The sequence below is a fragment of the Patagioenas fasciata genome, chromosome 6 (genome assembly GCF_037038585.1).
Source record: "Patagioenas fasciata isolate bPatFas1 chromosome 6, bPatFas1.hap1, whole genome shotgun sequence".
Classification (NCBI taxonomy): domain Eukaryota; kingdom Metazoa; phylum Chordata; class Aves; order Columbiformes; family Columbidae; genus Patagioenas; species Patagioenas fasciata.
In genome coordinates this window covers 28,921,092-28,935,562 of record NC_092525.1, presented here as the reverse complement: position 1 = coordinate 28,935,562, position 14,471 = coordinate 28,921,092, and the positions used below count along the sequence as shown (strand labels likewise).

The following is a 14,471-nucleotide window of genomic DNA, read 5'->3' as shown; positions in this document are numbered from 1 at the left end:
AGTTTGGCCCTTCTGTTGGCTGCAGGAGGCAGTTCATCAAAAATTGTAGGGCTGCAGAAAGAGTTCTGGGGCTTCAGGGGAGACTTATTTTGGAGGAGTTTAGGTTGAGGGATTTAGCTAAGGGAGATACTTAGAGTCTTCTGGCAGAAGTGATCCCTGCAAAGGAGAATGAGGTGAGGGGGGCAGGTTATAAACAGACAGCAGCCTCAGGGATGACCTAGAATGTCTCTTTTTGTAATTCTTCTATTACACCGGTGGTATGATGCATGTAACAAAATCACTTAATATTGTATAATTATAAAGATGACTATATTCTGGAAAATTAACCTTGTTTTCCTGGATTATGGAGGAAAGTTGCATATTTTCTCATTAGAATGGCTCCATTTGTGTAGACGGTACAAGGAATAATGTATAGATGTTTAATATACAAATATTAGGTAATTCTTTTAAATGCAAAGTGCATTTTTCTCATTACAACTAATGTTTATTACATATGAAGTGCTGTACTCTTACTTTCACCAATTTAGTTCGTAAAACAACAATTTTCACACATGCATATAGCTGTCTGAATTCTGTCTGAATTGGCTTTCCTTTGCTGTTTCTGAACTGTCAGAGCATTAAATGAACATAAATTACAGTTTGAAGAAGTTTGACCAACTGAAAAAATACAGAAGAAATCTATTAAAATAGAGTACGAATCTGCGTGCTTGTGTGCTCTAACAGTCATATTTTGGTTCAGTGCAGACCCGTGAGTATTTTAGGCAGCTGGCCATACCATTCATGGCAGTCCCTGCAGTTTAAGATATTTCTTGACTCATTTTCCCATCATTAAACTTACTGTGAACCCACAGGCAGGGTTGAAGTTGCGCTTTTTTGTGAGGTGGTGGTTGTTGTTGGTTTGGGTTTTTGGGGGCAACTCAGCAGGGGTTTGTCAGACAGTTGTTACGTTGGAAATCGCATGACCTTTTCCAGCTCAGAAACTGAAATGGCAATAGCAAAGAGCCAGGCAGAAAAATATTTACAAATCACAGGGCAAAAACTTTCACATCCAGCTTTGAGAAAATTCTATCAGATTTTGCTTGTTCACAAGCAGAGTTTAAACTTCAGCCAGGATTTTTTGCTTGCCTGCATTTTATGTTCCAGTACGAATGTCTTCCATCAGTTTTGGATGGGTGTTCAGTGTTTACTTGGGGTTCGTTTGAATGATGATGTTTCGAGATTTTGTTTAGGCGGAGTGGCCGATTAGACTGCTGTTTTCAGCAAGGGTGTTTTACTTGTAACCTGCAAATATGTTTACTGCAAACTCAAGACTTGGAAGAAAATTCTGGAGAGAATAAGAATGCAAAATGCAGAAATGCTTAAGCCTTGAAGTAGAATTAAATGAGATGCCAGTGGTATTTGTACAGTGCCAACAGAGAGATCTTGAAAAATGATTTATGGATTTTCACCGTGGATTCCTTTTTCCCTTCTATTCGGTATCACTCTTTTATTTCTCTCATCCCACCTAAGATTCCTCCTCTGACCATGGTTTGATGTGTCACTGTATATTGCGTTTCAGTCAGAAAACAAGGCATGCAAAGAAGGAAGAAAAATAATTCAAAGAAAGAAAACCAGAGGATTTGGAGGCCAAATTCTTTTAATATAGTTTTTTTCCACTTTTGCCGTAAGGAAGAACAACAGTAGTTTGGAAGGAAATGCTCTGCTTATATTTGTGTTCGAAGATCATAATAATATTAATTTTGCACCATATAATTAATGATAAGAAATAATCAGCAAGATGACTGTTTTTAATTGTCCATTTTTAAAACGAAATATTACAGGCAGCTCATTCCAAGTCCAGATAGATAGACTTGTATTAGTTTCTTTTCTTCCTTTCTGCTAGGGTAGATAGTTTTGTGCTGCTTTTATATGGATATTCTGTGTTGAATTTAAGAGAAAAAAGTTCATAACCAATTTTATTTACTAGCAGAGATGTAGCCTTTCTCACTTACTCTTCTTATCTGGTGGTATAACATACAATACTACTACTGTCCCATCCCTTACAACAGCGGTGACTCGGTTGGTAGCTTGTTTGGAACCGCTTAGTTCTTACAATCTTGACAGTACCCTACATTTCAGTGTGCGGGTCCTTCCTTCAGCCCCTCCGTATGTCAAACACCAGCTCTGCACAGCTCCACGGTGCACTCATCTCGGTAAGCGTGCGCAGCTCTGCCTCCCTCGCCACTGCTGGGAGACACAACTGAGATGTGCAGCTTTTCTTATTTCTACCTTGGGTTTATGCTGTGATCAATTTCTAGTGGCTTTTAATCTTTCTTTATTTTCATTAATAATTTTCATAATCCTTTAATCACCCCTGTATCTGTATACATATACTTGTATTTTCCTCTCAAGTGGACCAATTTCAGTGCACTAAGGTTTTTTACTTCACGTTTGCCACTACACAAAGGACCTTGCTGTCCTAAATATTCTAAAATAGTTAATACTTAATCTGTTCAAGTCAATTTATTCAATTATATCCTAATTAAAATAATATGCTTTTGTCACTTCCAATTTGGTTTGTAAGAAATCTTTCAAGGACTCTCTAAATTCAGAAGATGTTGTATTTTTTTTTTTTGAATGTATAATATCCCTTTCCATTTATCTGTAAGTAGTCCATTTTTAACTAGCTAATACTTTCCAGTTACTCTGTGTTTTAAGGCCCAAACATGTACTCCTTTTTCAGCATTGGCTGAAATTTTGCCAATGGATTGTAATTTTTTGCAGTGAATACTGTGCAGACACATTGCAGAAGTGCTGCGATGTGTTTGAATATGCAATGTATACAAACTCCTCATGGGATTTGGAAATTATTGCTATTAAGAAATTGTGAAATGCAGAATAAATGGTAGAAAAAGAAAAGCTAAAATCAGGGCAATTGGAAGAAAAGAGTGTTCTGGAGACCCTAATACTACTTTTTACCACATGACCTATATTTTAGAAGCTCTCCAAATGCCTTGTCAATCCCATGAGTATGTGTACGTTGTATACTCTAGTGATCTGTGTTACCAGTATAGTCCATTACTATTGACATCTCTTTGAGGTAGATAAAATGTGTTTAATTATGGTAATGATCATCAGCCAGTGCAGACCAGGTGCCCCAGATGGCACATGCCATATGGCGTACTCTGATGATAGGTGTCTGAAAAATACTTCGTTCAGCAAGATGGGTGAAACATCAGTGACAATGTTAGGATGACAGAATGCCCCTGAGCAAATACTCCCATGCTGTGCGGGTAAGTGTATCTTGGATTGAATCTTATCAGAGAACTCTTAAAAGCCAGTTAATTTTCTTCATAGTCTTACAGAATTGAAGTTTCCTATATGGTAAAGCAAAACGGTATGCAACTTCAAGCATTTAACTAGCCTCACTGGCTTCAGTACATTAAAATTACACACAGGTTCAGTTACCTCTGTAATTTAGGATTTTTAATTGTTTAACCACCAGGGAAACATTTCCAAGATTTATGCGTCTTGCGCTACACGGGGTGAAGTGATAGTGCTATGCACAGATGAAGTCAAGATAGTAGGGTTCACAAAAAGCGCTACTAAATCATTAGACCCTTTACAAAGTAATAACTATCTTAAGTGGTAAAACCAAAAGCTTAATTGTCCTTGGATGTCCTGAACAATATTGCCAAAAACAACTGTTCCTTCAGGTTGTTCAAATATAATGCCACAACTGTGGCACAAAAAGAGAAAATGGGAAAGATAAAGAATTCCTGGAAATAATCTATTTCTTTTTCCTAAGTATAGGAAAAATACAGTTAATTCTCATTGCAGCCAAATCGTCATCAGCTTTCAAAAATTTGTAAGCAACAATAAAGGTGGCAGAACTGAATAGATGTTTAACCACTTCCACGACAGTTCTACATTAGAAGTTTTGAAGGGAAGGAAGAAAAAGGGGGATTTGCAGCCACGTTGTTTTATGGGATGTCATTAAGTAGCTTTGCTGCAGAGGTGAACACTTCATTTGAGCAGAGTCTTTGGTGTTTGCTGAGCTATGCATCAGCTTTCAATATCTGGAATTCACAGTCCCTAGTAGAACAAGACCATAGCTGTATAAATTCCTCCAGTATTCGTTACTGTGACTTGTTTACCCATCATTTTCTTCTTCCCATTTCAGTTGGAAGTGACAGTCCCTCTTCTTCCTTAAGTTTTAATTTAATTATTTTATAATGTCAGCATTAAATGCATGCCCAGTCAACCCTAAAACCATAACATAATACTAACCATTAAAAAATAGACTACTCTGCTTTGGCTAATTCCTGCAGACACTAGAAGTGTCAAACTACATTAATTATGCTAATTGCAGCAGAGCTGCACATATTTCTGATGTTTCTTGAATTATTTCAATATTGAAGTTCCCACACTTAAGCTTTCCCAGATAATTTAAGAATTGTTGGATTAGAATATCAGTCTTTTTCTTTTTTTTCTTTCCCCTTAAGGTTGGTCAGGAATAATTTGATTTTGGTAGACACGGATTTTGGTCAGTATTAATTGACCCCCAAGAGCATTTTCCCATCAACAAATGTACAGTCTTTGGTGATGTGAATCTTCATGAATTTGCCTTCCATTTTTATTATTGTGGAGTCCACAATAAAACTTTAGAGACATTTTTAGTGCAGCTGTTAGTATTGTGGACTAGGTTCCAATGAACAGAGGTCAGTACAACAGCTGTCTTTCTTATTTTTCCTAAACAGTAATGCACACCCTCCTGCTATGTCAGGACTTTCTGGAGTATAACATAAACTGAGATTTAATGACTTGGAACCTGCTGTTTCAACTGGTATTTTGACAAGCTGCTAGCCTGCTGTACCTTAGGCAAGACTTTTTCTTAGGGAGGCGGGGTGGTGATCCTTCACAGAGAGTGCCTACACTGGCAGTAGATCTTACATGTCCAACGTGAAGGTTCCAAGAGGAAGAAATGGTGAGTTGTGCAGAACTGAAAAAGTCATTGAGTATCTGACAAGACAGCAGTCATCCAGTTTCTTTATTGTATTATCACAGGCATGAAGTGTTTCTTAATGTGGATGAACTAGGATGTTAAGAAGCCTAAAGGTCATCTGAAACAGGAGCATTTGTAATGTGTGTGTATTGGCTTTGCTAGATATATAGACACAGCCTCCCCAAACCATTGGGTTTAACAGAAATCAGGCATCTTTGTGCCACTGATGACATGGACAGTAAATGTATGTTTCTAGATATGGGTGGTCTGGAGAATATTGCAGACTGCATGGTATCACTAAAATATTATTAATCGCTGGTGGCAAGCTTCAGGGTAAAACTAGTGACTACAGCAATTTCTTGAAATAAGAGACACACCAGAGTTTAAGCTGTCCCGTTCAAGTGTGCCTCAGTGTATTAGTTACTGCTGCTTTCAGCTCCTCCTGGATTTCACTGGTTGTCTGGGAGGTATTTCTCTTTCCATGACACTTATTCATGCTTTATGAGGACAAATGTGTGACATGTAACAGGAAGAACAATTGATTTTGTCAGTGAAGTCATAAAGCATGTCCTGTGCTTCAATGAGTTACAAGGAGCAGGCAGTGAGAAGTTGCCATGAACATCAGTACATCAGTCTGATCCTGGGTACATAAGCCTAATCACAGATATGCCCATGCGAACTTTATGAAATTACTCTGATATTACCCCGCTTCTACTGAGATGTGGATGTCACTGCTATCAGTGCGTGGTGTCCTTGAGTAAGGGTACGCTTCTCTGGTAGTGTAGTTCACGTAAATGCTGCAATAGCAGAGGATAAATTATTTTTAGTTAATGTCATTTTTAAAAAATCAGTTTTGCTGCTCAGTAAAAAGAGTGCACAGGCAAAATGTAATTGAGGAAAATGCAGGACTTAGTGTTCCCTCTTTGCATTGCAGTTCTCCTTTCTCTTCTCATCATGAGAAAAATCTATGTATCCAACAGCCACAAAGTGTATGCTGGGAGTAGAAAATACTGATGTTTGGACTGGAAGGAAATGTTGTACACTGCCCAGTAATAAATGGAAGAGCAGAACGTGACTGCTACCTTGACCAGCATCTGCCAGTCAGGCTGGATGTCACGCTTTGTGCCGCATTAGCACTGAGCTGGTCTGGGAATGACACAAGTGTGAGGTTTGCCTGTCAGAATAGTGTTGTAACCAGTGATTCCTGGGCACACAGAGAGGGAAGAGTAACTGGAGTAAATTGTTGGAGGAAAGATATGGAAAAAAACACCTCATGTTACTGTTTTGGAAATTAGCTGTATTCTTGGAGTATAATTTTTGGGTTTATTTTTAAAGAATTAAAGAGAAACTTGAAGACTCACTGAAAAATTGATCTCTGCTTTCCCTAGGAACCAGCAAAATTGATGTGTCTCTTGGTATTTCTTCTTACAGAACGTAGCACTAGCTCCAGATTGCTATAAACAAATTAGTCATTCCTGAACTAAGGGATTGCTTACTTACCAATTCAGTTAAGATTAAAGTTAGAGGGAAATACAATGCACACAGGAATTGTAAGTCGAGGGCTCCTTCAGAAATAGTGGCAGAATTTTGAAGTTTTTAAAGCATATTTGGTTTACTTTGTTCCATCCATTCTGGAACATTTAAATTGGTGAAAAGTTCTGCCTATGCAGAGATGTAATGGTCTTTTTAGCAGAGAACATTCTGGGTTTGGGGCTACGTTCATTGAATGTTAATAAAATAGCTAAAATGAATCAATTAAATAAGCATGGTCAAACCATTCCATCCAGCTTCATACATTCAACTAATTAGTCTATCAATTAAATATTGATTGATTTTGTTTTTAATTGCAGACCACTTAGCATATTTGTCTTTTCCTAGTAATTTGCTAGTCAGGTACATTTTCTTTGACTACATTCAGTAAATTTCAAAACAAGTGGTTTACTTCAGGAATCAAAAGACATGTTCTCCCTCTGAGAACTTTCCTGCAGAAACTGAATGTTGGCTTCTATTCTGGAAAGCCTGTGACTGCCAAAACGATTCACAGATTTGGGTTTCTCACCTGATGAAACTAAGACTGTCTGGAAAATGGAGCAGCATCTGCAGCTGCCTTTCACAGACTGTCTTTGGAAACTTGACTTAAAATTCATCTCTTCATGCCTGATGTTCTTGGAGAAAATCAAGAGGCAAGAAATTACAAGCATAAAACTTAAGGTATATTTTCTTTTAAAATTATAAAACAGAAGGCCAGATTAATTCAGCTCTTCTCAAATATATAGAAATGCTTATGTCTGGTTGACAAAAGTACTGTTTTTAAAATCCAAATTTCCATATGCAGCCACTACGATTTTAAAACCTTTTCAATTCACTGTCAAATAAAATGGGAAGGTTACATCACATTTGATTCTGACATAAACAATTTAAAAGCTGGCATTGGTAATATAATATCCATTTACTATCTAGTTTTTCTGCTCTGGACTCTTTCTTGGAGACATCCATATGCAGACTGAAAACGAGGATTTGTGAGAGGCTAGACTGAGATAAAGTGTATATTTATTTCATTTTGCTATGTGATAATTCTTTACCAGTGTGGTGGAAAAACACTTCTGGATTTTGTCACTGTTGTGACATTTTGGCACCACTAGAGTACTTTTCAGAAAGAGCAGTATTTACTGTGTCTCCTTAGAAATATAAAGACTTGTGGGGGACTGGCACGAGGTTCCCTCTGTGGTCTTTTTCATCAGACATCGTGATCATAGAACCTCTTCCAGAATTAGTGCATGAAAGCTGGTTCACAGGTTTTTATGTGCCACTTCAGGGCAATCTCTGTAATGCGCATTACTAGCCACAATCAATACAGAATTGCATTATTATGTTTCCGTCGTCTCAAATTCAGGATGTGGTTTAACATTACTCTAAATTGAGCATAACTTCAAGTAGATGTTATCATGGTTCAGTTGTGGATTCCTTCCGTTTGCACAGAGTCTACTGATCACATACCTTTGAGGGGAATCTGTTCAGTTTGTAGATTTATTAGAAAGCTATTAATTTGTTCCGTGGATTTCTGTCATATCGGCTCAACCAACTCACCTTATTGGCTGCATGATCATTAATTAGATCCAGTGCCAGAAAAACGGTGAGAGAGCAAGGCCAGGGATAAGTAAAATGAAATTCCTTTTTTTTTTCACAAGCAAATCTCAATTAACCAGTAATATGAAACAGCACTTTTCTTTTTTTTGTCCTAGGTAACTACATAATCAGCATGGCTCATCATGCTCATTTGTCATTATTCCCCTTTAAAATCAGGACCATCAACTTGCAGGTAATCTTCCTATTTAATAGAAACTGAAAAAAACCACTGTTTTGTGGGGAATTTTTTGTTCCCTCAGGCTCTAACAAAGAAGGCCAAGCATACTATGAAGAGTATTGCTAGTGTCTAATTTATAATAGTGTGGGATGCAGTTCTATAATTAATGTAAAAAAATGTAAGCTTGTGTTGTAGGCTAAATGTATATGGGGTAATAATATAATAATTTAGGTTTGTGTGTCTGATCAAATATTTTTATTAATCTATTTCTGAGAATCTGGTAAGAAGCTAATGTGAGATTTTTAATACTGTTTATTATGACAGAGTTGAAACTTGAAATGTGAACTGAGTTTCATTGTCCTTTGCAATCTGTTCGGGAACTCGTAACAACAGTTTTAACACTTACTGATGGTTCTGATCTGGCTGAGCTCACGCAGAATACTATTATTAGAAGGATTAATGACTGTAGTGGAAAACATATGCTTCTCGAACTATTAACTGTAATATATTGGAACTCACTGCGATTACCCAAATGTATGGTGACCGCATATTTCTTAAGATTTGTACAAGATTCAGTACTAACAACATATTCTAATATGCTTGGAAGCTTGGGAAAATTAAGTATTTTTCCTTACATTCTGCAACACTACATTTACAAAAAAAATTTCACTCATATTTCAGAAATGGTTTACACTGGAGTGCTTACTGCAGCTTAGTTTCCAACTGTTTCTGGTATACATTGGACTGTGTAGTTTTGTGAGCTTTTGTTAAAGCAATTAAATCAGCCTAGAAATAGTATGGCTCAGTCAAGTTCTCTTTGCATGATCTATGAAGTGGGTGAATTGACACAAGCATGTCTGTGAAGTCCTAGAGTGTTTTTACTCTGTTAGTGTTATAACTAGTTGCTATTGATTTAATAACAGAAAGTGAATACTTAGTATTCGCTTACAGCATGACAAAGTGCTTTGCAAGTGTAATTAATTTATACTTCATTAGTTAAATATTTTTAACACAGACTGAATGATCCTTAAGACACAGCACAGTCCAAAATATTTTCAGTATCCACAACACAATTTTCTATTAATGTAGTTAAGCATGAATATAAACACCATGCTTGTTTTGAGCCCATTGGCTCCTTGCTGCTGCAAGCATGCATTTGCCTAATCATACGTTTTTGGTTTAAATGGAGTCTGCAGGACTACTTATTAAATATGGAATATGGTTAAAGATCAATATTACAAGGCGTTACTGAAACATAAATAATGTGATCTAATGCAGCTCAGCATAATTTTCATATCTAAGATGTAGAATTTAGATGATACTAATTCAGCTGGAACTGAGGGAATGGCCATGCTGGATTAGATCTGGAGGCCATCAAGTGCAGTATCCAGTTCCCAGGAGATGCCAGTCACAGATGCTTCAGTAGAGCATTCAACAGAATAATTAGGGCAATCTGCTTGTTTTTCCCTAATGCCTAATAAGTAGCAATTGGCTTTAGCCTCAAAGGAACCAATGTTTAGATCTATTTTTTACATTGCCCTAATTCTGTTGGTTTTTTTTCCCACACTATCATAAATGAACATTCCTGTAATTCATACAAATTCTAATCCTTCTTGAATATTTGAATAGTCCTGTGATTAATGGCAATGCTTCTGTTTCTGTGTTGTACTATTACCTTTGATGAGTCTGCAGTTCACTTACTTCCAGTTCTGAGTGTCATCTTGTTCTTACCTTGCAAAAGAAACAGTCCCAGCATTTTTAGTATCCCAGTCCTTGGTTACAAGTCTCTTTTTCTTTGAGATCAAGTGACTAAATAATAATTTTAATGACAATCTCATTGCCCATTTTTAGACATCTATCTGAATTTGAAATGTTGGTTCCCCAAAAAGTCGGAGGTTTATACTGCATATACAAATTAGACGCTCAGGATCCATTGTGCTAATAGGGGAGAAAATAATCATTTCTTTAATGAGACATAAATACATTCCCAGACTACTCTTTACCCAATTCCTTTTGATTTTTGGATTGCAGACACATATTTTCCAAGGGACTTTATTTAGGCACCTGTGATGAAGCCCAGTTAAGTAGCAGGAATGTCATAGCATGCTATAGGTTTTTGTAAGGAAAGGAATAAATAACTTTATTTTTCGACATGTATTTGTTGCAAACATGACTTAGTTTTCTTTTTGCTTTAACATGCCTTGTGAAAATTGTACTGCAGGCTGTTTCTACTAATGTTTTGAATGAAAACATTTAAATTAAATACTCTTTATCACACTATTTTAACTGGATGCTATTACAGTCTGTACAAGGCCACATACTTCATTTAACTATGGAAAACTGTTGTTTTCAACAGCGAGGTGTCACATCCTGTTTACGCCACTGTCATAGCAAAAAAAATACCTTGGATTTTTTTATTTGCTCAGTTGATATACATCAATAATCCCTACTAAAGAGCATAACTTCTTTCACACAAGAGATTCTTAAAACTTAAAAATGAATTGTGCATGACCCAGAATGACACTGTGTCTCAGCCAGCATGGTAAACACTATCGTTTGCAAACCATATTTTCTTCTTTTAACCTTGGTAACACCGTTATTGATTAAAACAGGCTAGTGCTACCAACTATCAGATAGTGTAGTGCAACAGCAGAATATCAGGAACATCGTTAGTCCCTAGTAATCAAACACACAAGCATATAAATTTACACCACTGTGTCTTAAAACACAGTTAATTTGTTCATGTTTTCCTAAAAGCAATTAACAGCAGGCAGTAGTTTCAATGAAATAAGCTGGTGATTCCCACAGGGACTATTTGTAATGAACATTACTGAGTAGCAACAGCTTCAAAGTGTTTACGTTAAGACATGATTAATAACAAGGCTGTTAGCTACACATTAGGTAAAATGCAGACCCAAATTAAGGGATGCTCCTAATGAAGTAACCGTATTCAGTGGTATATTTCCTGCCTAAGTTTATTTTTTGGGAGGGGGTTGGTTTACTTAGGTGGTGGTGGGACTGTCCTCTCTTTTGTTTATTTTTTTTTATAGGATCAATAGAATTCAGTTCACTTCTTGCACAAATGCAATTTTCTACAGTGTAATGGTCAAGTGAAGTGGGATTGTATTGAAACATTTGGAAATTTCAGTGTCTGTTTATACTTGGAGCTGCACAAAGAAGCTCTAAAGAGAATAAATTAGCTTTCCAAATCCACATAATCAACTCTTTTAGTGTTAAATGGGACTGTGAAACACGTCCATGGAAATTAAGTTTTGGCAGCTTTTTATAAGGTCTGCCAAGAGTCTAATAAGCAGATTCTTAAATTCTGAATTGAATTCAATTGAATTGAATTGAATTGAATCAAAGGTGCTCGTTTAAAACGACGAACACCAGATAGTTTTATCAAATACACGATGTCTGATTTTAGTTTTGCTGTGTATAGCATTTCATTATGGGTTTGAGTTAAATAAAACCCTTGAGATGACAGCCTAGGATTTTTCACTGTTTAGACATGTAGTATGTTTAGATTTCAAAAAGTGATATGTTAGTCATGTTATTTTTCATAAGCAAAACCAACTGCGCTGGAAGCTGTTATAGAAGTGAGGTTAAAAAATCTTCAGGAGCTCTTTAGGTGAAATAATTATCCAAAACACGAGAAGCATATTTAAGAAACTTATGCCAGAAAGTGAGATATTTAGAATCCCCTAAGTGATGTAGAAGCAAAAACACCACTTGAAATCAGTGAGATTCGTGCTTCTAAGGAATGTAAGTACTTAAGAAAATGTATGACATGATGAAATAAATACCTGGATTTTAAAAAATGCAGTATCATTGTTCTACAAGACTCTTGGATGTTCTATAAAATGTGTCTTGAGATGATTTAGTAATTATTGGTACCACTGAACTCAAACTAGTATTGACTTGGCTTCTTTTAAAATATTGATGCAATTGAAATTCTCTTATGTTGCAGTAACTTCAGTCATGACTGTCGACCTTTTGATTGCGGGGGCCTTGATGTTTTAGCAGATTACTTGCAATGCTGTTTACAGCACAGCAGCTTTACTGTGATTCACTTACTCCCTGTGGCAAGTTTTAAAATCAGAAACACTTGTGCTTGTATCTCCTGACTGAGTAAACTACGTCTGCTATTGTGATTGCATTGTATTACTGCAGTCCTTCAGAATGTGACACTTCTTACAGGAAATGTACTGTTATCATTATGAAGCCCCCCAAATCCACAGAATCAAGTAGTAATTAACATTGACATAAGGTGACCTTCAAAATCAGAATTAATTCTCATCTGGATTCACAGTATTTTTTTTTAGGGAATGCGGAACCATCGCATGTATGCAAGGAAAGTTCTCCTAATGATACATGTTCAGTTGTGTTTAGGACAGGAGTTGTAACAGGGACCATGATTCGATGCAGAGACCAAGCAAAGTAGCACAATTGAAAAGTATAAGTGAAGTAGCATTTGTGCTCTGCACGGGAGTTCTAAAGACCAAGTAAATAATGGGGCCAGGATGCCATAATACGTTGTACTAATCTATACATACTAATCTATGTGCTAATACATATCTAGTACTGTCTGCTAATAGTCACTGATTTCAAGTGGAATGAACTTAAAGCTATGCATATGCACACATTTGCCACAGTGGTGATTTTTCCGCTGAATTTACCAATTGCTGTGTTTTCTACAATACTTCAGACCAAAAAAAAAAAAAAAGCTACATTTATAAGAAAACATGAGTTCATTTATCTTTATAAAACTTTATTGATCCTAATACTGGACCTAAGATCTTGGTGATCTGATTTTTTCCTTGAAAGAAGGACATAATCTTTGTTTTGGCAGACAAGCTTCTCATTTAAGGCCATCCTGGGGGAAGATGGATGGTTCCCTCTACTGTGACAGGTTAGCTGAAGAAGGGGCCTAAACACATTAGATGATTTTGTCTATTAATTAACCCTTCAGTTTAGATTTTTTTCAAATATCTATTCAAATGACTCATATGAAGCTTTTCTCTGCTTCCTTAAAGATCCTGTATTTTCTTCTCATGATGGTACTTACCCCAGTCAAGTCCCTTCTCAGGCTTTTGATAAAATAAAATAATTTGTCTGTAAGGCACTTTAAAAACACATGATTCTTGTTCAGGCTCCCTTCTTTCTAATGTTCTCTGTTGTCTAATAATTGTTTTGCTAAAGCAACTGTAAGGGAGATTTTGCATCTTCCCAATAAATCCAGCTGAATAATTGCTGTTCTCTAGCCTTGAGCTAAGCATTAATTCTAAAGCTGTTGTAATAGCTGCTATAAAAGCACTGTTACAAATTTTCATCATATGACTCAAGTTTTATGATGTAAACATTTGTACCTAATGAACAAGATTATAAGTTGGGAAAACACATGGTGATTTTGAGAAGAGGAGAGAATATCCTAAATATGAAGGAAAACAGATTTTTAAAAATACAGTGAATCTGAAAATTCATTCTATTTCAGTTTAAGCCCTGGGGAACATAGCACCAAAGCAGTTCACACTGTTTGTGTCTATTCTATAGGCTTCATCTGTTAAGGAAATAATGAGAAGTTGGTTTCCCATATAAACAAGTACAGCAGCCATTTTAGTAGAAGACAAATGATCCTAAGATACACATGTATCTGATGTGATAGACTCACGGGCTCCTTTGAGTTAAGTCTTGGCCACAGAACTCAAATAGGGAACACAGGGCTCCATTCCGTTTCCAAAGTGGTGTTAGGGTGCCACAAGCAACACCCCCTGTTCATTCTAGCATCTTGGATAGTACAATGCCAATTACTGTTTCATTAAGCACAAGTCTCTGTATGTACAAGGATTGCCCCAGCTGCAGAAATGCAACGATTTTAGATATTTCATTGCTGTAAAATTAAACCAAACAAAAATCCCTGCAACACTTCCATGTAGTTTGATAGATACCAGAAATAAAGGACAGTTCAGGAAAACATGGGTTAATCTGTGGACATGAACATTTCTAAATCTAGTAAATAATTTTAAAAGGCCATTAAAATGAACCAATGCCAGTGTAACTGAATATTACATAAAGACTCTGCAAATCACACAATAATTATTTTTAAATTTCAGGATCACTTTATTAAAAAAACACCAAACAACCCACGCTCAGCACATCTGTTGATATAAACTTGCTATTTAT

General features: G+C 36.3%; 1 long non-coding RNA gene across 1 annotated transcript in view; it reads left to right on the top strand.

Annotated features, from left to right (window-relative positions):
* Nucleotides 1-14,471, top strand: part of LOC139828302 (uncharacterized) — a 136,392-nt gene that overhangs the window by 119,224 nt on the left and 2,697 nt on the right. Inside the window, exon 5 of the long non-coding RNA XR_011739772.1 lies at nucleotides 8,227-8,303. This is a non-coding gene — a long non-coding RNA (uncharacterized lncRNA). The remainder of the gene's footprint in view (nucleotides 1-8,226; nucleotides 8,304-14,471) is intronic.